Source organism: Syngnathus scovelli, chromosome 15 (genome assembly GCF_024217435.2).
Source record: "Syngnathus scovelli strain Florida chromosome 15, RoL_Ssco_1.2, whole genome shotgun sequence".
Lineage (NCBI taxonomy): Eukaryota > Metazoa > Chordata > Actinopteri > Syngnathiformes > Syngnathidae > Syngnathus > Syngnathus scovelli.
The window spans coordinates 8690178-8713781 of NC_090861.1; the positions used below are offsets into that span (position 1 = coordinate 8690178).

At 43.4% G+C, this 23604-nt stretch overlaps 1 protein-coding gene across 11 annotated transcripts in view; it reads left to right on the forward strand.

Annotated features, from left to right (window-relative positions):
- LOC125982155 (RNA-binding protein Musashi homolog 2) overlaps window positions 1–23604 on the forward strand; it is a 207076-nt gene that overhangs the window by 59227 nt on the left and 124245 nt on the right. The gene's annotated exons all lie outside the window — the stretch shown is intronic.

Here is a 23604-nt window from a genome sequence, read left to right on the forward strand (position 1 = left end):
GTCTGTCCGTCTGATGGACAACAAACTAGTCATTGAATGTGGACTTTTCTGGACTCGAGTGACGAGCACTTTGATGAGCAGAGCCTCTGACATGTTCACGCGCTGAGGCGGAAAAACACAGATGATTAATGTAGAAAAAGATGCACTTTAAAAGAGGGAAAGGAAGCTAATCAAAAGGCCACAGTCCTTCATCCCACTTCCTCGGCTGGCGCAGGTGCACATTTGCATGCCATTTCCATGGTAGCTCACAGTGACCACTAGCACTCCACCGTTTGGGTGTCCATCATCGGCCGACCTCCTGTGATTGTTTTTCTCGCCGTCGCAACTGACCTAATCAGTTCGGGGATATTGTCTGGTTCCAGTGATTATAAGGAGTGATCAGAGCAGCCATGATGGAGCTTGTGCCTCTCTGTCCCGGTTTCGCCAGAGGCTTCAATCTCATTGCAGTCACTTGTAGTTAGTGACTGATACTTGCCGAGAGAAGGGCAGAGCAATATAAATGAATTGCCTATGAATGTGGCGATGCTAGTGTTGTGCTGCTGCGGGGACACATGAGGGAAAAGGAAGGGCCAGTTAGACAAACCATTTTATACCCTCCTTGACCTTTATTTGCCCATTGGCCCAGCAACGTTTCCAACAGCTTTTTAAATGGCTGCTGAAGAATTTAGCCTCTGTCGCTGTCTTTACGATGGGAGGCTACTGTATTTTGACCAGGAGGGCCGGACCTTTTAATTCAAGATCGACTTTTGACAATCACTATGAAATGCCTATTGCGCCTTCTGTTAGTTGACGCCGGCCGCGCTCTATAGGCGGCTGGCAAATAGAGCCTCAGATCAAAGATGATTGACACCTTTCTGTAGGTCTCTGGTCTCATCTCTCAGCTGTCTTTCCTGAAATGGCTCCCTTCAGATAAGCCCAGATTGGCTTGATTGTGTTATCGGTGACTGATCGGGGGTGATTGAATGACGAAATTTTGAGCCTGCTGCTTAAAGAATGAAATGTTTAAAGAAGATTGACTGTGATTGGATAAGATTGGGCACCTGCTCAAAGGGGTCAATCAGGTGACGGCGGGAGGCTGAGGCGGCATTGTGACTAGAAACGGGGGTGTTAATACACAGATTGGGGTTCATTATTGGGGGCGGTAGATGGATGCTTACAAGGCGCCGCCGAGACCATTCAACAGGGGAGTGGTTGAAAAATGTCATCAGGTAAAGTGTCATGAGTCATTTGCAGCAGTCTTAACATCAGATTAGTGCGGAGGCGTCCATATCCGCACCTCCACCTCTGCCATGACAACACATATTGGGATTGGAAAAAAAAGACTTATTTTGCAGATGGCTGCGAGACATCCATTGATGTATGTAAGCTACATGTGTGCTCTCAAGGTTGGCATGGAATGCAAAATATGAAGGTTGAGAGCTTGGCAGAATATGAATTGAAGGAGAGCCAAGAGAATACTGAGCTAAAGACACTTGGGGGACTTCATTTCGGTACCTCCGATTGATAATTACATTCTTTATCTTGTGTTATTTTCCCATCTTGATTTTCACAAGTCTCAGGATTCACTGGGCTCACCTACAACATCTATCATATTTGGTGCCATATTGTGCAAATTTGTGTTAGTCCAAATTTAACATGTGGATCATTTCACAAACGTCCGGAAATTGCAAATGCACCATGCTGTTTGAGCGAGATCGCCAAAATAAAAATATATTTTTTTTGCCCTATTACAACACATCTTCTCTTTCTATTCGGCCCGTGACTCAGCAGCACCTAGAGGAAAGGACTTTTATTTTTCCTCATTGAAACCGCAATGCTGTAGTCACACCTGCACTGGGATATTTGCTGTAATATTTGTTTTGTTCTTGTGGATAGATTTATCCCAGAGTGACCACAAATAATAGCTGCAGCTTTCTCTCTGCAGCTGTGTTAGAGATACACAGAAAGCACAAAGTGTAATGTGCCCGAACAGAACTTTTTGCTAACAGCAAAAAAAGTTTGCAAGATCTGGCACCAGCACTTAGTGGGTCTTGCAAAAAGTAGTCATCTATGGAAAGCCAGTGTGAAAAGAATTTTTTTTTGTGGTTTTACTTTGACACAACTGTTGTGTATGGTTTCATGGAAATGCTCACCAATCAGGAGCAATCATGTGTGCGGTTAGTGATGAAGTATTTGGGTGCTGAACAGTCTCTTTAGCCTCCCTACAGCTGTGTGAACGGATCCATAGGTGACTACAGCTCATGCTCTGACTTGGAGTGCCTCCTACGCATGCCGTGGCTTTACTGAAATCACTGCTTAAATGCTCTGGCATGGAAATGTGCACCATGTGCTTGAGTCTGATGTGAAGGGCTAATGATGTCTCCAAAGTTTCACTTATCTGAGTCACTGCACAGCTCACAGTTATGTGCATGAGTCCATGTCTACATGGCCATAGGACTGGCAAAAGCATTAAGGTCTTAAAGAAATCCACGCTAATAAATCCAGTTGTTCGTAACTGCTTGTTAGGTTTTATTTGCTGTAACAGTGGAGACTAACATTGCTAGTGACGGGCTCATTGCATCCAGACATATTTAGTTGGAAGAAAGAGAGAAAGAGAGTGAGAGAGAAGGTAGGTCAAACAAAACACAGTAACTACGAGATGATGATGATATTGCTGGGCCTCGAGGGTTTTCCTGTCTTTTCGCATCAAGTCTTTTCCCGTCTTTTCGCATCGAGTGTTTTGAAACTTTGTGCTGTAGTTTGCCCTTTGATTTTTCTTTAGAACACAATTTATTGGATGTTTACATGCTCCTATTGCCGTGCCTTTAAGATTTAGTGTGGGTGCTGAAGAACACTAGGGTTGTGTTCAAGTCTGTGGCCGATCAATAATGTACCAGTGTAACTACTAGATTGTGAGACCTCAACGAAGTAGTGAAATAGTACCGTCAAGTGCCTTGTTATGATACCTTTGCACTTTGCACACTGATTCAGATTAAATGATCATTTCTATTATAAAGATTCAGCCTTGGTGGGAATGAGTCCTCTAAGCTGTTTGCCTCCCCCCCAGATTTGAATAATGCATCAGCTGATATGGCTGCCAGCATGCGACAGCCTGACAAGCAATCTATCCAGAAACCTTTTCTCACGGCTTCACTTGAATCATCTAAAATCTAAATAAGTCAGTTTGATTGAAACAGTGGCACCGAGCCAAGATGTGGCAGTCTAATCTTTTGGTCACGGACACATTGACCCGACACGTACACACACATACACTCCCACCCCAGTCACTTCCTGATCGAGAAGCTTTGAAACCAACATGTGGCCCATAAGTCCTATCCACAGGTAATTAGGTTTGATGGTTAGTTGAGCAGAAGCATGGATGTTATCCTTTTTTCCAGACTTGCCACCTGGAGGCTTTGCTCAAGTTGTTTTTTGAGCCCCACTGCCAGCCCAGCATCTTCTCTTCCAGCTCAGCACACATTGTAAAAGCCACCAAGGAGCACTTAATTCCCTTTGAAGATGAATTATCCACTAAAGTAACATGATGCAAATGGAATATGAATTTAAATTCTCATTTAACAAACACCCTCTTGCATCTATCCAGCATACCCCAGCCCAAAACAACTGGTGTAACGCCGATGCTAGCTTGTCGGGGGAAAATGACCACCGCTTGCATTTTAAACGGCGTCACGTTTAATTGAATTCGAGTGTCATTTGTATGTGATGCACTCACATGGGAGGTATCATGCTTGAGTGACAGGTTCATTGTGTTTAATCATCTGCCGGCAAGTCTTCCAGCTGCCAAAACACTGCGTTCAATGACATGATATCAAGTTTGTATTAGTAAGGAAAAAAAAAATCAGGCCTAAAGTGGAACCTGTGAAGTGCAACAAACATTAGAGGGCTCTAAAATGTCATATGTGTATATTTCTGTGCCAAAAGGGCAATATCACAATACATTTCCTAATGTTTGCCACATACACTAACACCTAAATCACTCGAAATTTCACTCTGCTTGCTGTGCTGTACCGAGCGTTACGTGGTGTCGTAAAGCACAATAGCCCCTTTTTAAATATTGCAGGCTACATATGTACCACTTTCACAACTGCTGCCAGCAGCACGCACCGTCTATTAGAGTGAGTTAACATAATTTTGCATGGCAATCTTGGTTAAAAAAAAAAAAAAAAAAAAAAAATATATATATATATATATATATATTTTTTTTTTTTAACGTATATATATATATATATATATATATATATATATATATATATATATATATATATATATATATATATATATTTTTTTAACCAAGATTGCCATGCAAAATTATGTTAACTCGTGTATATATATATATATATATATATATATATATATATATATATATATATATATATATATATATATATATATATATATATATATATATATATATATATATATATATACACGATATATACGATATACGATATATATATATATATATATATCGTATGTTGCTCATCAACAGTGAACGCACCATTTTGTGCCCAATATAAATCAGCCACAGTTTGGAAACTTGAATTGAGTGCATGTTGAGGTTTATACAGGCCAGAGAGGAATATGTCCACGTACAAGGGAGCGTTATGAGACTCATATTGACAAATGAAGAAATAAAGAATCCAAAACATTTGCGGCAATTTTAAAAGTAGCGCATTGCTTTTGATGATGTTTCCTCCAAACAGCCAATAAGGCACCCGCTGTAGCTTGAAAGAATGCAGACCGCAAACCATTCAATGCAAATTACAAAGCAATGAAATTCAACAAACTAAAAATGTGGAATTGCCCTGTTTTTATCCACTTTTTTTTATCGGCTTAGTAACTAAGCCGTTAAGGTGGCGTTTGAAGTCAGCCATCCAATTGGAAAATTTAGTCGTCTGATGTGGATATGACACACAGCCTGAGCTTCATTCCGGGCTGAGGTGGATTGTTTTATGATGTTAAGCACTTCATTCAAGCTATGTTGTCTTAAACAGCACATTGTGAATCATTTGTAGCTTTCTAAAAGCAAAATGAAATGAGCGAAATGGCTTTTGCTTTATTGCTTATGTTCAACCAGTGGTGTTCCTCTTTATTAGGAATAATTTAACTCAATTGCCCCATTACCATCTGGTTTGCACATAAACCGCATGCAACTGAGACACAATCTCCCATGTACAAAAGAGGCAAATTAGTCAATTTTCTGGAGTTTTTCCAAAGTGTATCAAAGTGTATGGTAACACGCGGATGGATACAAAGTCCTGTTTAATTTCAAACAAAGTTTTTCAGTAAGGCAGTATGATGGGATTTGGTGAAGATAGTGATCAAGATTGTCAAAGCTACATAACATTTCAAATACTGAAATAAATCAAGTGGTTGTTGTTGTTCATTCATTCCACAGCCTTGTGAACAGACATAAGGCTCTCGTCCCTCCCTCCCTTTTTGCCCGGCTGGCCTGGTGCCCATTCATTGGCTGCATGCACATGTGGCCCAGTTCTAAATCAGATTCAGACTTTCCATTGAAGTGCCTGACTCAGGAGACTGCCCCCAACTGGCCTGGCTTTTAGGCTGTCCTTGTGCAACTTTTCTTATGAGCGTAGGAAAGCGCAACACGGAGTAGATGAAGCTGTGCCAAATTGAACGGTGGCTTACAGTGGATTGAATCTGATTTCATGGCATTTGAGATCATTTCTATGGCAGCACATACTGGAGTTTGAGGTTAAATTTCACCGTGCATAGTAATTCATGCACGGTGTCCTCCAGTGGGCTGCACACTTGCGCTGTTGTCTCGTGCCGAGGCGGCGCCTGTGTTTTGGTCTTTGTGCTCCACACAGTGGAAGAGTTTGGCACGCTTTGAGTGCCTTCACCCCCACCCTCTTTCTCATCCCATCACACTCGATTGCATTTGACAAATGCCCCAATTGGCTCCATATCATCAGGTGCAATGGAGGCAGCCTACGACTATATCACTCTGGCCATAGACCGCGTGTGTTCTCTATTTTGCATGGATGGCACACCTGCTTGTGTGAGGTTTAAATAGGGACGGGACTCCCTGTCAATGGATCAGGTCCAAGTTTCACTGCCTCTGTTGGCAAAACAGTGATGGTTTCTGGTATGGCTTTCCATTGTGTTTCTGGGTTTATAAGGTGTCATGACCTTATCCTCTGGCACATGACTCAAATGGCATTTTGAAACCAGAACTAAAAAAAAAAAAAAAACATTCTTGTAGAATTTATCTTCTATGTGTTCAGAGTTATAGAGAGTAGAGTGTAAATAGCCCCTGCCTGTAATTTTTCTCAAATTTAATTCCAATGGCATATTACTGATTTTAAACGATTACTGTGGCCACCTCAAATTGTGTTGCCATATTTTGGACTGGCTAACGAAGCATTCCATTTGTTTCCAACAATAGCTGCAGGTATTACTGGTAGTTTGAAGGTAAAGGCACTTTTGGGGAGGATTCAAACGGGGAAATAAAAGGAACCCTGGTGGGCCACCTACCAGGCCAGAAACTGATTGACTGTCATAGCCAGCACCTCATCAGCATGAATGCAAGGACGGTTGGCTCAGCCGTCACTGTGTGGAGGCAAGGTTAGGTCACATCATCTACCACTCATCCTCATAGGAAAAAAAAATGCCCTGCTCATCGAACAGCCAAATGCAGTCATTTGATCTTAGGGCGTATTCTTGTCAAATTAGAAGAATGCAATCTTGCTGGGTAAAAGCTGGCCAAAACATGTAAACAATACACAATTGAGACAACAACTGAGAAATGGCTCGAGGCCTGGTATGTACAAGGTTTTTCATGTGAGTGGAGAGGAAACTTTCACTGCTAGGTGATAATTGACGGGCTTCTTGGGAGAGGTGTCCATAGCTCTACTTTGCCTCTGGGTCGCCCTCACCAGCCTGCGCTTGTTTTAATTGGCACAGCACATTGCTTTCGCTCATAGTGTATTCTTTCTTGGACTGCTGGCATATTAACAATCAATTTTTGTTGAAGCCCACTTTAGACATCAAATTCATCAGAAAAATAATCAGTATCAGAGTTTTTTTTTTTTTTTTTTCTTGTTTCAAATCATGAATTTTATTGATACTGGGCACAGCTTTACCAACATGTGTGATCTTACATTTTCTAATGTGAAAATATGATTAGTAATGCTGTACATTCATTTTATACTTTGTATTTTACTCTCCAATTTCAAAATGGTGAAGTGCTCACTGATTTTTAAATTACACTCCAGTAAAACACATGTTTTCAAGACAGGTGGTCTAACTAAGCATTGTGTGATCAAATAATGAAAAAAAAAAACAGCTTACCTCTGCATTTTGCGATAATATAGCGCAGTTATAGTGTCTGTAGCGTGGCTATTCCTCCCAACCCACACAAATAGTCCAAATGGAAGTAGGGGGTGCACTGGCGCCATATGGTAGGTCTTTGACTGTGACAGACTGACACATTAGTCATTGATGGCTCTCAGCCTCCGAAATGAAAGCAGTCGTTGAAAAACTGACCTACAAATCCACTGACAGATGCCCCCGCACACTTAATTGATCCTGAAGCACAAGCATAGAGTGTAGAGGCATTTTCAACCAAGCCTGTGCATAGAATGCTGAATGACCATCACTAGGACAACGTGTCCATTTGCGTTGATTTCTTTTTATTCCCCATCGGTAATCTATAGCACTCCGTCTAGTTTTTACTTTTGGTCTGACAAGGGCAAAAATGAACTCCAGCTCAGGTGGGCCCGCAGCAGCATTTGAGCTTACAGTTTGGATGATTTGTGCAGAGGTGGACTTGATTGACATCGCCCTCAGAGAGCTTTCGGCCCTTTCACTCAGCTCGGCGTCTAACTCACCTCAACAGAAAACTGGATGCATGCACATCCTATTTCAAAAGTGTCATCAGATGTCCCAGCAGGTACGTCGTCACATAAAGCTCTCAGGTGACAGCACTTCTTGTGTGAAAAGGTCACCGTAGGAGCGTGTTAAATGTTCCCCTCAGCCTCACCGTTTTGGATTTATGCGTACGTGTGTGTCTTTTTCTTGGTCTGAAGCTGAGCAGGTCGGTATGACCTTGACCGATTTCACAGCCACGGTTTAACTTGGAAAAGCCACCATGCGCCAAATATGCCACTAGTTATTCGTTTCGGTCTGATTAGAGATCTGAAGAAATTTAAAAAAAATAAGCGGGGCTCTCATTAGAGGTCAAGTCATCAGAGCAACAACACACAGAACCCAGTTGTCTGTTTTGGTTTAATCCAATTAGACAGCCGCTGACACTTTGCTTGCCTTATTCATTTTATTTTAAGTAGCTGTTTGGGTTCCTGTTGATTTGCTTTTGTGTTTACTCAATAAATAATCCTCCTCCATTGTTTGTGCGCGTTTTGTAGAATAGCTATTGTATTTTAATCGTTATCATTAGATTTGGTAGTCAATGTACAGGACTGTCTCAGAAAATTAGAATATTGTGATAAAGTTCTTTATTTTCTGAAATGCAATTAAAAAAACTGTCATACATTCTTGACTCATTACAAATCAACTGAAATATTGCAAGCCTTTTATTATTTTAATATTGCTGATCATGGCTTACAGTTTAAGAAAACTCAAAACTCCTATCTCAAAATATTAGAATTTCCTCAAACCAAGTAAAAAAAAAAAGATTTATAGAAGCAAAACAAAATCAAACATTTGAAAATGTCCCTTAATGCACTCAGTACTTGGTTGGGAATCCTTTTGCACAGATTACTGCATCAATGCGGCGTGGCATGGAGGCAATCAGCGTGTGGCATTGCTGAGGTGTTATGGATGCCCAGGATGCTTCAATAGCGGCCTTTAGCTCATTTGCATTGTTGGGTCTGGTGTCTTTCAGCTTCTTCTTCACAATACCCCACTAATTCTCTTTGGGGTTCAGGTCAGGGGAATTGGCAGGCCAATCGAGGACAGTAATGCCATGGTCAGTACACCATTTACTGGTGGTTTTGGCACTGTGGGCAGGTGCCAGATCATGCTGGAAAATGATCATTATCTCCATAGAGCTTTTCAGCAGACGGAAGCATGTAGTGCTCTAAAATCTCTTGGTACACAGCTGCATTTACTCTGGACTTGATGAAACACAGTGGACCAACACCAGCAGCTGGACACGTTTGTGAACAGTCCACTGTCTTTGAAGCTTCCCCAAATTCTGGAAGCGACTCTTCTTCACAATGCTGTTAAGGCTGTGGTCATCTCTCTTGGTTGTGCGGCGTTTCCTGCCACATTTCCCCCTTCCAACATAATTTTTGTGGATGTGCTTTGAAACTGCACTCTGTGAACAGCTTGCTCTTTGAGAAATTTATTTTTGTGTCTTACCCTCCTGATGGAGAGTGTCACTGATGGTCCTCTGGACAGCAGTCAGATCAGCAGTCTTCCCCATACTTGTGATTTAGTTTACTGAACCAAGCTGAGTGTTTTTCAAGGCTCAGGAGTTAATTAGATGATTGAAGTGATTAGTTGAATACCCTACTAGTATACCTTTTCATGATATTCTAATATTTTGATAGGATGTTTGAGTTTTCTTAGACAGTCCTGTATATTGAATATTCAAGATCAAACTCTCCAAATTAACACTACCTTAGTTATGGCTTTTCTTTCAAACTACCATTGTAAGTTTGATTTTGTTTCATGATTCATGTTTAATTTTTTTTTATAGGTTTTCAAAGCTTCCACCTTAGTCCTTTATTGACATGTTTACTTATTTATTTCATGTTTTAAGAAATTTGGGGTCCTATAGCTCAAAAAGCTCACACAGGTCTCCATACCTGTCATACCGCCTCCTACTTGTTTTTCCACACGTCTCGCTCGCCTCAATGAAGCAGTTGAGATGATATCTGTGATTTGCACTTTTAGTCATATTGGCGAAGTGGCGCCATCAGTGCAGCTTACTTGATTGCAGACAGCGAGGAGCGGGCAGTTGAACAGCCAGTGGTCAGCGCCGATCCGCTGAGGTCACTTGCTGATTTGGGCCACTCAAGTATGAATTAGTTATTGGTGTTTTTGCTCATGATGATGATGATAATTATTATGTTTGCCGCCACTTGACCATGTAGTAGTTCTAGGTATTTGTGTTTGTGATAATGATCCTCGTTAGACTCATTTAGAGCAATTGAGCGATTCTGCAGTCCTGGAGGAAATCTGATTTGAAAAGACAATGAACAGCAAAGCTGTGATTATTGAGTACGCGCTACTATTGTTCAATGTCTTATTTTTGTAATGTCTCTTCTGGGTCATTGTGTAGAATGCCTTTGGGGTCCCCTCAGGTTTATAAAGATGCCGTTTGGAATTCATGAGCAGAACTGAATATGCAGATTGGGAAAGGCTTTGATTAAAGCTTTAACAAGCACTTGATGGTCGGGGGATATCGCATTTCCTTTAGTTTTAATGCACTCTCTTAGGCTCACTCACAGTTAATAAGTCACAATCAATCTACCTGCTGTACACAGTGAGGCTTTGGAAGAGCTTAACGGGGCCCCCGTGAGATGAAATAATTTCACTTCTGTAGTTGACTGCATGCATTGATGCTTGCATCTGTGTGGGAGCTTCCTTTTGCGTGTCCCTCTACGGAGGTGGAAGGGAGCGCTGTCAGCTTGTAAGAGACTGCGTGACAGGCGCAGTATGCTGTCTCCTCGCCCGTCTTTGCTCGAAAGAGTGGATGCAGTTGCCCCTGGGCTATTCTGTCCACGTCATTCCATCGCATAGAACAGGCTTCTTTGTGTGATGGAGCGCTTTCAAACAAAGCAATATCTTGACGGAAAGGTATTGGAACAAATGTTATGCAAGATACAACTCAACATTAAAGAATGAGTGATTATCTTTTACAGGCCGGTCATTGAAACCTGCGGCGTGGTACTTATGTCCAGTCTACTCCGTCATTTTATTTTGGTGGCCATCATTGCAGAACATCCCACCTCACAAAGTTTGGATGTTGGAAATGAAAGGAAGGTAAAAGAAAATGTCATTTTGAAGGCTTCATTATCTCATTTGCAAGCCCCTCGAGACATTTTACACGGGGTAGGCTTGTTGCGTGATCAGATATTGTTCCTTAGAACCAGCTTTCTTTTTCTTGGAAGTTCCAGGCTGTTTGGTTGCATCATTTGGCCCATCTCGTTTTGTGAAGAAGCTTGCCAAAGATGTTTTGAGCATGAGCTGTATTCAACTCTATTGTCGTAAGAGGAGTACTGATCATTTGAACACTAACTAGGAAGAATATCCTTCTGAGAAAAAGAAGTATTCCTGATATTGTCCTCCCTACCTGGGTGCCTCTGGTGACCAAACAGTGCCGGCCGCTTGGTGTTTTGTACATCACACACCTTACCCTGATGACTGCACTCTGTTCTCTGTTCTCACACATTGGCTTCACACCTGTAAATAACTTTCCAACAAGTGTGGATGTAATCTCCCTTGTGTTCAGAAGTCGCATTTCATCCATTTGCACTTCTAGTGCCGTGTCAAACAACAAGACTGTTTGTGGAGAAAGATCAACGATGAGATGTTTTTATTCAACATCTTACTCAGTTTGACTTTTCTCAAGTTCTCGTCTGGTCCGTCACTCAAGAAACAAGGCGGCCAAATGCAACATTGAGCTGGATTTCTCCTCTCCTGTCAGAGGGAGATACGAGGAGAATGTGATCTTTTGTGCAGTCTCACTTTTATAACCCTTTCCCTCACATCATGACTTCAGTAATGGTTGAGCAACACTTGAGGAGATAAACCAGACTGGGCTGGATGCTGTTTGTTTGACTAGTCAGCGCGGAGCTCAAATTCTTGCAGCTAAAGAGCACAATAATGGGATTCCCTCATCGAAAAGGTTCAGGAAAATAAAAGCAGACATTTTTTTTCCCTTTCTTTGGAATCTCTCGGGACTTTCCTTTCAAGATGAACCACGCCTCTGTGCCTGTGTTATTGAGAGTTGAGTGGGGAAGGTTTCTTTGATTTTCACGAAAGGTTCAGTGACAATTTGACAGAGGCAGAGAGGACGTGGAAGCAAATCCTTTGATAGTGACTGTTGACAAAAGGCTGCTGCTACATACAAATAGCAATTTATCCTCTCCTCCTCTTTCTTCATGTTAGTGCTGCGGGGCTCATCTCACATTGCCCACCACATCCTACTTGCTTAGCAGAAACCTATGGTGCAGATGGATGGCAACGGTAAGCCAGACTCAAGGTTATACACGTCAGTTCAAACCTGCAACAACAAATCTCCTTGATAGATAAATAATCTTTTCACACGTTCCATGGGAGCGTTTTGAAGCCGCATGCCACACCAGAATACATCCTTATTTAGAGATCATTGAATGTTGACCCTTTCAGGTACTTTTAAATTGTTCCATTATCGAGAGCTGATATATCCGACAAAGATCAGCACAGAAGAGAAAAAGAGATTTCAGAACTTAAATGAGGATCAGACTTACACTGAAGGAACTCTATTTGTCAGGCGATGAATTTAAGACATCTATAAAGTCTTACTGATGTTAATTTGAGCTTGATTTTGCTCAAGGAGAATTAGGCTAGTTAAAAAAAAAAAAAAAAAAAGGGATCTTATTTTGGATTCTCCATCCCCTGGGGTGTCCCAAATTGTGACAGGTTAAATATAGCCCAATTAGAGAGACCCAGAGCAGAAATTCCTCCTAATTTCTCACACCAAGCTTGGTCTTGCAAAAGAAAATGTACTTTTAGGAACAAGCAACTTTAAAACCGAGCCAGTGGATTCAGCATCGCACTCTGTTTTGTGTCATGCATGTTATGTGTTGTGTCCATATAATACAGGCTGAATACTTATGGACTCAAGATTATTTTAATATATTTTTCAAGAGGGCATAAATGATTCTAGGGTTCCTTAATTTTTCAACAAATAACCCATGAATCATCAGAACAAGATCAAGGCAAATGCACAAGATGGGCGGCTAAAAAGTTTCAAATCGGCATTGTTAGAGGTCAGCGCTCTGACTTTTGTTTCCTTTCAAAGCTAGTTCCTCTGTGTTTTGATGGGACGTATAAAGCTTGGACAAATTCTTCTCAGAAACAATTTCGATATGTGGGCAGTTCCTTCAGAGGTGTTGCTTCCCCTGTCTTCCATGTCGACCGTATGATCTCTGATAGTAGCGAGAATCCTTTCAACTCCCCGATTACATCTCACTTTGTGAAATCTTACTTTCAATGAGCGGAACAATTATGAGCAGTGATGGGATTTGTGTATGAAACCACGCTTGAAGATTTTCTGTCTTTTTAAGAATTCTTTCAACTCCCCCAATGGCCTGCTCGGATTGCAGCGTGATTACATTGGTCTGCGCAGAAATGGCTGAATTGGAATCTTATCTTCTTCCATCTTTCCCATTACGGGCAGATTGAAAGCCCTGCAGCGGCGCTCTGGCTCAGCCCAGTCAAGCCTGCTTTTAGACAGCTTCTAATAATGTCACATTTTGTTGTTAAGATGCACTGCCAAGCACTTGAGCCATGCATGCTGTGGCATTAGCACCACTTCAGTTTTGAAGCTTTGCTGACCTTCCCTTCACTCCTGGGCATCACCCCTGGCACCGCTGATGTCAGTATGACATTATGAACTTAAAGAGCCAGTAGACATAAGGTCATCTTCGCAGGCTTTCATCACATTCTGAACAGTGGTGACCAAACCAAGTGCTGAACAATGATGGAATAATAACCAACCTCTGACACCAATGTGCACCTTTTTTTTTTTTTTTTTTTTTAAATCTTTAATTTGAGTGAATTTTTTTATTTGTATTTTTTATTTTATTTTTTTTACATAATTGCTCCGCTGTGCATGTTATTCAGGTGGTACATGCATTAGGGAATAAAAATAGACTATGATTGTTCTGTTGATGTTCTGATTTCTGAATACTATGATATTTAATAACATCCTGCTCTCGACGCTTTATCTTTGAATTGTCTATATTACGTGTACTATGTGTCTCTGCATCCATTGCAGCCTGGTCATCTTGGAAGAGGGATCCTCCCATCTGTGGTCTCTTCTCAAGGTTTCTCATTTCCCCTAGTAGAGAATAATTGTCAATTTTCGCACGTCCTGAATGTTGTTAGTCACCTAGATGTTGAGCAGAGGCTGAGATCTACCGGAGTCAAATTCCTTGTTTGGCGTGCCCAAACATGGCCAATAAACTTCTTGAATCTTGATTATTTGACTTGTGTTCCATGTAATCATAGCATTAGCTTCTCGTTGTGCTCATTATTGTTTTTTTAGCACAAACACAAATCTTACACCTCGAGTCAAAAGATGCAGCCAGTGCATGCAGATCCTGATAATAGGAGGGAAAAAACTTAAAAAAGAAAAAAAAGAGACACTTAAGAACTGTTAAAATAACTGTCATGTCATTTAATTTGTCACATACAAATTTGAACTTGCAATCAATCCTCGGATGGCCGCCATAAGTAGGCAATTAAAATTCATTGCGTATTTTGTAAAACACATATTGTGTCGGAAAAGAAAATCGAAACGATGTCAGCAATATAAATAGGCAAGTCAACATGGTAAATGTCACATCCAATTTGCATTCACCCCACAAAACTTGCATGTCGGATCACTCGTATCTCAAGGCATCACCGTATTGTCGTCGTATTTAATTAAAAAGCAAAAGTACTTACGGACCATGTTGGGAAGTGCAGATGTCTATCTGGAGAGTTCAGTCACTCATAGGGACATATGGAGCAAAACTGCATCTTAGACACACTCAGGGGGCCAAACCTTCAGTGACACAGGAAGTGTTAGGCGGCCCCTGCTGTCTGCCATCTGGGCAAATGCAAGTTTGTTTTTTGTTTTTTTGTTAAGCCAGTATGGTAACCACTGAGGATAGAGGGCACGGGGGGCATAGCGGGAGCTTCTGAAGACAGACAAAGGGGGCATTTTTAGACACAGGTCATTCTCCCTCAGTAAAAGAGCCACTCAGTAACACCTGTGCCCACTCCCCTCTGCCCCATTTAAGATGTACTGTCAGAAAGCCCGTGCTCAGCAGAACAACCGGCTCCAAACAAAAGAAGTTGCAGGCTTGGCAGCGTGAATGCAGGTGAATAACAAGATCCACTTGTTCAGCTATTCATATATTCATATTTGTGCTCAAATTTAGCCTTGGTTGTGAGGGTGATGAACAGTGCTGGCTGAGTCTGTGCTGTGCTGACAGTGGGCAACTGCCTCGCTTTCTCTCCCGTTTAGTGTAACGTAGTCGCTGTCAAGCGAGCGAGAGAGACTGACTGGTCAAGGTGTCTTTTGTGAGTCTTGTCTTGGCAAGCGTGTTTTGCTGGAAAGAAAAGAGAGTAGTCTTAATGAGGAGGCATATCAGTCACAGAGTTGTGTAGCAAGGTCCTTATGTTTGACTGATAGATTAGTCACTGAAGGGTAATCCACCCCCCATCAGTTGACAGACAGCAGTTACGGAAAAGCGAATAGCTCCTCAAACCTTATTTGCTGCCCGCCTCTTCCCTGGAGACCTTCCGTGGTGATCCTCTGTTGAGCATTATGTGTCTTTTTTGTGTTTTTTTTTTCTCCTGCCTCCAATCCTTTTGATCGCTGCATCGCCCAATCCAGGTATGCCCGTGCTGGAGAGCGGCGGACTGTAAGAAAACGATCGATTCCTGTGAAGCAGACCCTACTGTATACTGTGAGAGACTCTGTCAGTTGAAAATGTAAATGGGCCCAGCTGCAAAGCGATCAGGCAGCCTCAGCACCCATGGATTGAGGACTATGTAAGCATGAGATAGCATTTACCCCTGGTTTTAACTACAGCACTCAGACATTCTCTTCTCTGCAGCCCTGTAATTCCCTCTGAGTGGTCGGTGTGAAAGTAAAGCACCATTATCAACCTCGACCAAATGTGTTAGATCTTCTTGTAGCTGCTGAAAACGGCCACCTTGTGGTAGATTGTTGCCTCCTTCAGAATTTGTACATTTGGATCGCACGTGGTCCTGCCCACTAATGATCGTCTTAATAGTCATTCTTTTATATTGAAGTAGAGGCAATATGTCGCTGTCAGTGAATAGAGATTAGATTGATGGGATTACCTGATGTCAGCCTCTGTAATAATATATGGTGATGATGCAGCAGAATTCAGGACCACTTAGCACTTTTTCTGCATGGCATGTGAGCAATGGCTAAGGTTGCATATTTTCTAAGTGCACTGAGCTCGAATAACTACAGTCACTTTAATGGGACTGGTGAGGAAGTGTTATGTTTTTCTAATTTTAATGTAGTAGCAGAATTTTTTTTACATCATCTACACTTTTTTAAGCATGCACACAAATAATACCTAACTTGAGCACAAACACTGCTTGGATAGTGGATACAATAGATCAAATCCAGCTGAAGGATGTGCTCCTAACTTACATGATTACAGATTTCGAGAAGTAGTGACCATGCCAAGATAATATTCCAGTGCAGCTGTTTCTATTCTTCTATAGGAAACATGTCCAGGAAAAAAAAAATGTCTCTCTGTAGCTGTTTGATTTGGGTAAACTGTATTGACAAGCTGCTGAAGTGTCGTAAAAAAATGGCTCATTTTCTTTTTGTAAAAGTTGACAATGATAAAAAGTGGATTGTAGCAATAATGGCTGCCATGGATCAACACCTAGAAATAGTTCACTCTGCTGATGTGGACATGAATGAGATCCAAAGTCATGTCTCCCTCTGGCTTACTGCCAGGACCTTCACAGGAGCTTTAATAAATGGTTTGTCCCAACAGACGGTCCTTGGCCTGTGCGTGAGCGCTTGTGTCTGCGTGTGTGCCGATGTCATTGTGTGTTTATGTGCTATAGGAATTTTAATAAGGACTAAGTGCAGAAGAAGCCTCCAGGGAGAGAGAAAGTCCAATAACCTACAGTAGTGCATTGTGCTCCTAAAAGGGTTGGAAGAACGCAAAAGGGGAGGAAGCCGAGGTGTATTAGCTAGCTATTTATTCATAGCACTGGGGTGCACATGAATTATTCAAAGTGACATTCATTCATAATTAACTTTTAATGGATAAATAAATAGACCAAATTGTAGCACAGGACCCGTATGGCTATGACTTAAAGTCATATTTAATGACACAACTGAAGGGTGACGTTAATGAGGGAAGAACTATAGTCGCTTCTAAGCTAATGCATCAAACAAAACCGCTGCATGAGAGGGCTGCCTTGATGATGCTCAGCATGGTGACGACGGAGAAATTAGTTCAGTAGGTGGGCTGCCTCAAGGGCAGGAAGCTGGTGCTCGAATTACTCTCAAGTGTATGCTAGCCTGAGGTATAGCTCTACCAAGACCTTGAAATCTCGATTGTGATACAGATACGTTACATGGACAGAAAGAACACTTTGACAATAATTTAACTCGTCATGGGCTCATTCCAAAATATTCTGATTTTCATAGCAGTGCACCAAACTAACGTGCAGGCATCCAAGAAGGCCCTCCTTATTCTATGACACAGCAATGCTTGAACATTTGTTTTTTTGTTTGCGTCAGTGATTAACAGCAGCACGTTGCCTTTATATTTCTGCTTTACGATGACTTGATTGATTGATTGATTTCTTTATTTCGAACATCCCAAACAAAAAAAAGAAAAAAACAAAACAAATCACACTCTAAAGTGCCACATATAAGTCCATACAACAACAAACAAAATATAAACAAACAAACAGAACAAATACATAAATAAATAATAATAATAATATATAATATATAAGTAAATAAATCAATAAAGAATGCTCGAACATCATGAAATTATCTCTATTATGTAACAAAATACCCAATGAAAATGTGGTTAAAAACTAAGGATCGGCGAGTATTGATATCAGGTATCAGTTCCGAGATCGAACTTATTTTAAAATAGCCGGCCCGGACAGTGTCGATACCGGTATTGGCTGCCCCCTTGTGGCCGTTTTACAACCTGGGAAAAAAGGCATACTGGTCTGACACATGGCCATTCAGATTTTCTCTCTCTCTCGTGTAACGTCAGAGCTCCAACTTGGTGTCGTGGAGCCACGGCAGCATCTCTGGTCACAGGTCAAAGAGGCCGGCCTCCGAGGGTGGTCTATATAGGGGGCAGATGTTGATAATGTGGTCGGCTGTCTGCTCGGGGTCTCCGCATTCACGTGCCGCACTGTCCGTTAGTCCCCACTGCCGCATAGACGTGTTGAAGCGCCCAACACCAGTTCTTAAGCGGTTCAGTGTGGTCCACTGCTGGCGAGGTAGTTCGTCTCCTCCTATGGCGCCGTCTCCTGGTTCCCAGATATAACTGTGCATGAGGGAGGGGCCAGCTGCCTCCCACTCCTGCTTCCAAGCTGCTGCCAGCCAGGCATCTCAGGAGATGTCTTCAGGGATGGAATTGAGCATCTCTTGTGCTGCCATGTTGTAGGGGTGGTGTGCCTTGTGTCTGCTTGGTGGAGCTGGAGTTGTAATGTATTGTTGTGCAGGATGTGCCAGTTGTTATTTTTTGCCTTCCTGGCGAGAACGAAGGTGGCAGCCTCTCGCCGAAGGTTGGCCGGCGCTATTCCCGCGAGGACAGGCAGGAGGGACACGGGTGGGTTTCAGGCATCCTGTTATAGTTCGGAGGGCGTTGTTAATTGCCACATCCACCTTTTTGGCATGGGGGCTTCTGTTCCAAACTGGAGCGCAGTACTCTGCTGCAGAGAAGACCAGCACTTGGGTTGATATCCGCAAGATCTTAGCAGAGGCTCCCCACGTTGTTCCAGCAAGGCGGCAGATCAGTGCAACCCTGGATGTCACCTTTACCTTCAGATCTTCGAGGTGTTGTTTGAAGGATAGGGTCCGATCCAGACGCACGCCGAGGTACTTCGGGGCTTGTTGAACCTCCAGGCGTTTGCCCTCAAGGCTCACTGCCAGTTCTCTCCTTGCTTCCCTGGTGCTGAGATGGTATGATGGACCAACAGTCTTTCCAACGCTGAGCTGGAGACGCCACTTTTGAACGTATGCTGCCATGGTGCGCATGTCTTCATTCAGGCCGTTTTCCGTCCCCTTCCACGTTGGTTGACTCAGCATGATGGCAAGGTCGTCTGCGTAGCCATACTTTCTGAATGCTGTGTCCGGTAGGTCGTATATATAGATGTTAAATAGTGTTGGTGAGAGAATTGACCCTTGCGATACCCCACTCCTCAGTCTACGGAGCCTACTGCACTGCCCACTGCTGGTTTGGAGAGTAAAGCTGCGGTTGGAAAGCGTCTCCATAATGTGCACCATGTGCCGGTCCGGCATGGTCCTCAGCAGCTTCAGGTGGAGTCCCCGGTGCCACACGGTGTCATATGCGGCAGTTAAGTCCAGGTATACCACTCCAGCTTACTCCTTATCCTGGAAGCTGTTCTCGATGTCTTGGGAGAGTAGGGTAATCTGGTCTGCTGTTGACCTTCCGTGACGGAAACCAGCTTGTTCCCGTGGGAGTTGTGAGTTCACCACTGGCTCTATGCAGCTGTGTATCATTCTTTCCAAGATCTTAAATGGGACACTCAGCAGTGAGATGGGCCTGTATGACTTGGGGTCCTCCACATCTTTGTTTGGCTTCAGCAGAGCTATCATGGAGGCCCTACGCCAAATCTTCGGGAGCTTTAATCTCCGGTAGCATGATGTGAAGAAAGCTTTAAGCCATCTAGATGTTGGTGGGCTCTGGTGGATGACCAACTCCGGGTGAATGTTGTCACGGCCCGGGGATTTGCCCGGCTTTAGCTTGCTAATGGCCTCACTGAGTTCCTCTGCTGTAAAGGCTCCCGAGAGATTGAAATCGACATTGGCCGCTCTTGAGATGCAAGACACCTCACACAATATCAGTCGTGCAAAGTCTTTGTCTGCATCCGGGAAGCGGCCATTCTTCAGGAGTTGGGAGGCAATGGAGTCTGCAGTGACTGGGCATCTGTGGGCTGGTGTATTTCTGCCTGTGAGCCGGTTGATGGTCTGCCACGCCTTGTGGCTGGAATGGGTGAAGTCGATTGATTCAATGACTTCTGTCCATCTTGCCTTGCGGGTGGTGTCCAGCTTTTCGAGCAGTGCTGCTGCCGTTGCGTCCTCCTCTTCTCTGGAGCTGGCTCTCTGGTGTTCCCTTAGGAGGCGACTACACTCCCCATCCCAGCCTGGGATGTAGTTCCTGTTGTACCCACGTGGGATGGTCTTCTTTGCCGCACGCAGGAGGACCTGGCAGTAGGCTGCATAGGCTGCTTCCACATCTGTGGACTCTGGGTCTGGCAGGCCAGCAGACCTCTTTTCCGTCTCCTCAGTATACGACTCCCAGTTGGCTTTTCGGAAGTTCCATCTCTTCACAGGCTTCCCTGGCACCGGTTCCACCAGTGATGGAACTTTGATGATGGAAGGTCGGTGGTGTGAGCGAGGGAACCTGTCAAGAACACGCCTCTCCGGTCTTGGGTCGTTGCTGCGGCAGATGGCGAAGGCCAGGTCCGGGTTGGTGGTGGTGTTCCAGCGTGCAGAGAAGAAGGTTGGGGGTTCCTTGGGGTCGTACAGGAGCAGCGCATCAGTGTTGGAGGCCCATTCGCACAGCGCCACTTTGCTAGAAGTTGAATGGTTGTACCCCCAGGCTGTGTGCTGGCAGTTGAAATCACCTGCATAGATTGCGGGTGCAGTTACAGATGGGCTCCGATGGTGGGGGCTTGTAGACATTGATGACTGAGGTGTCCTGGATTTTAGTAACCAGCCACTCGATGTTGGAGCCTGGTGGGGATTGGCTACAGGCCGCCCAGCTTATTCCAGTGCGGACGAAGGTTGCCACACCGTGTTGCTTGGTGTTGATGGACCCGGCGAGATGAAACACAGGAATTTTGAGGATGTTCTTGGTCGTGCAGTGCGTCTCTTGTAGGAGCAGGACCGTGGCCCCATTGGAGTCGGCCAGGTGCCGAAGGACTTCGAGTTTGGCGGTGGTAAGGCCCTCGACATTAAGTTGAAGTACCGATAGGCCTCGGTTTCCGACGGTCGGGATGACTGCCCGTCCACCGTTCCTCAGTCTGCCGGCTCTGCGTTTGTTTGGCGACATTAGCCTCGCAAGCGGGACTTGCGCCATGTCCTTGCTACTCACAGGGAAGACCGCGTGAAGGTTGTCGTCCATCTTCCCCCCATTCAGATTCAATTTCTGTATAGAAATAGCGCAAGATAATAGAACATTGACATCTTTTTATTGCTCCTGAAAAAAGTGACATGCATAAGTACACTCATGAATATGAATAGTCCTGTCTTTGTCAGCGTAAGAACATCTGCCATTCAGTCTGTTAGAACATAATAACCACTAGTGGAAACTGAAGAACATAATAACCACTATTGGAAATTGACTTAAATGACAACATTACCAAGAGATTGCTTAACCGCCACAACGTTCTTATCAGGGAAAACAGTTAATGTGTCAGGGCTATGAGCCCGGAGGGGGGTGCTGGCCAGGTGTTTGGACTCCTTCTGGAGCTGGAGGTCACATTACCATACAAAAGCCACTCTGCTGGGTAACCTTTGCAGGCGCTGCTCCCTCGTCGGGGGGCCAGCGGTCACACACTGGCACTGCCACAAGTGTGTCATTACCCAGCCACACACTCAGTCGCAGATGTACACAAATCTCTCATATTCAGCCCCCCCCCGTGTTGGCTGTAACAGAAACATTGCTTGTATAGTGACATGATATATTTGTCCTCAGGGAACATAAATCACCAGGGACAGCTCTAAAGCAAAACAAATACTATGATATGGTCCATTGCCGTCATAATGCACACTAAAGGGAAGGGCATTCATGTGGAATTTAGACCCATAGCCCGACATTTTATCTTTGCCAGCCCTCTTTTGCACAAATCAGTCCCTTTCTCTTTCTTAAATCCCTACGGAAGAAGGGCTGTTGTCATTTAAGCTACTCTCTATTTACAACTCTGATATGATGTGTGTGCAAGGCTCAACGGTGAGGAATGAGCACAGTATGTTTGATATGGGTCGCACAAGGGAGACAAGAGATGTACATCGACTTGGCGTGGTAGCATGTGGCGCTTTTCCTGGTTGAGAAGAGGAGGAAGTGAAGCGAGAAAGAAAGCCTCAAAAGTGGAGGGAGGTGCTTGATGGGCTGCTGTGGTGGTGCTGTCAATACAAGGGAGTTGACAATACGGGTGGTTTATATTGATGGGCATGGGCACAGGCACCATGGTGAGTGGCTGGTAAAGAAAACGGATGTGTCATCAAAATGCTAGGCGTTGGCAAGGCATTCGCTCCAATTAAGAAGCAGTGCTTAATTTCCATCTCAGTTGTCGGATCTTTTGACTAATCTGTATTTACAGGGCGGACGGACACAATTTGACTCCTCCTGCTGTACATTCCTGTTCTTGTTCTTGTATAGGTGGCATGAATGCACATTTTAAACAGTTTGGCAAGTGCCAAACAAATCTTTGCAGCCACAACATCATGAAAACTTTGCTTGTGCCAATAAACAGATGAGGCAGTACAGTTTTGGTTTCTTCAGAGGTGGAGCTAAGTGGTGCCCAGGGGCGGCTAGATCTTTTGGTTTGTGTGACTTTGCTGCCACTTTTATAGAGTATGCAAAATGGCAAAAGCAGTTGAAAAGAAAATGCCAATATCAAGTCAAATGAGCTCAGGAAAATGTTGCTTAGACCTACCAACTACAACGACTGGATAGACATTTTAGGTTTTGATGTTTGGACAGTCTTGTTGGTAAGTTATTAAAATAATGGGGAAAAAAATAGTCATCAACCTCGCACACACGGATTTTGACTGGCAGGTCATGGATTAAAATAAATAAATATATTAAATAAACGTCTGCTCCAGTCCACGCGTGTGAATGTGTGTTACGGATGCTAGCCCACAGGTAACACATGCTCACCACATAATTACAGTGATTACACGGCAGGCTGTGGATCCGTTTAATATGATAGTAGACACTAGAAAAAAAAATGTGGATTGTTGGCAGCCTTGTGGCACTGTAGCCATGTGACAGTCAACCACATTGTTTATGCTGCAATTACCAAGCCTGAATTCAATCAGTCAGGCCAATACACGTTTTTATTGCAATTATGCAAAAGTCCTTACAGCTCGCTGTGTGGCGAGACGTGGTGTGTGGCAGCTTGTCTTTATTGCTGTATTTGTAAAATGAAGTCCTTAAGAAGTCCCTGTCACTCAGCCCTTGTAAAATCTCGGTAGTATCACATGCAAACGCTGCAACCTCTTGAAAGCAGCTCTTTAATATAATTGATGCAACAATAAGGTAAGCATGTAATCAAGTAGCCATTGCCAAGCTGTAATTAAACAGTTTGAAACAACTGATTACCAACCCCGATATGGAAGGGGGGGGCATTATGAAAATACTAATACCCCCAACGCTCTAATTGCGAGGCATTTTACACTTCTGATTGGCTTGTATCAATGCTATCATCACATTGTCCACAATAAGACAGGAAAGAACATGAATATGGCAAGATGAAGCTCTGCTCCACTTTGTTCTGCTCCACAACACATTCTAATGTTAACAGTGGGGCCCTGCAGTCTGACTGAGCTAATGGGATGCCATCCTATCAGGCCATGCGCCCAACCAGAACATTCAGATAGATTGTCCACATCAAACCTTTTGGAAAATTAGCCAG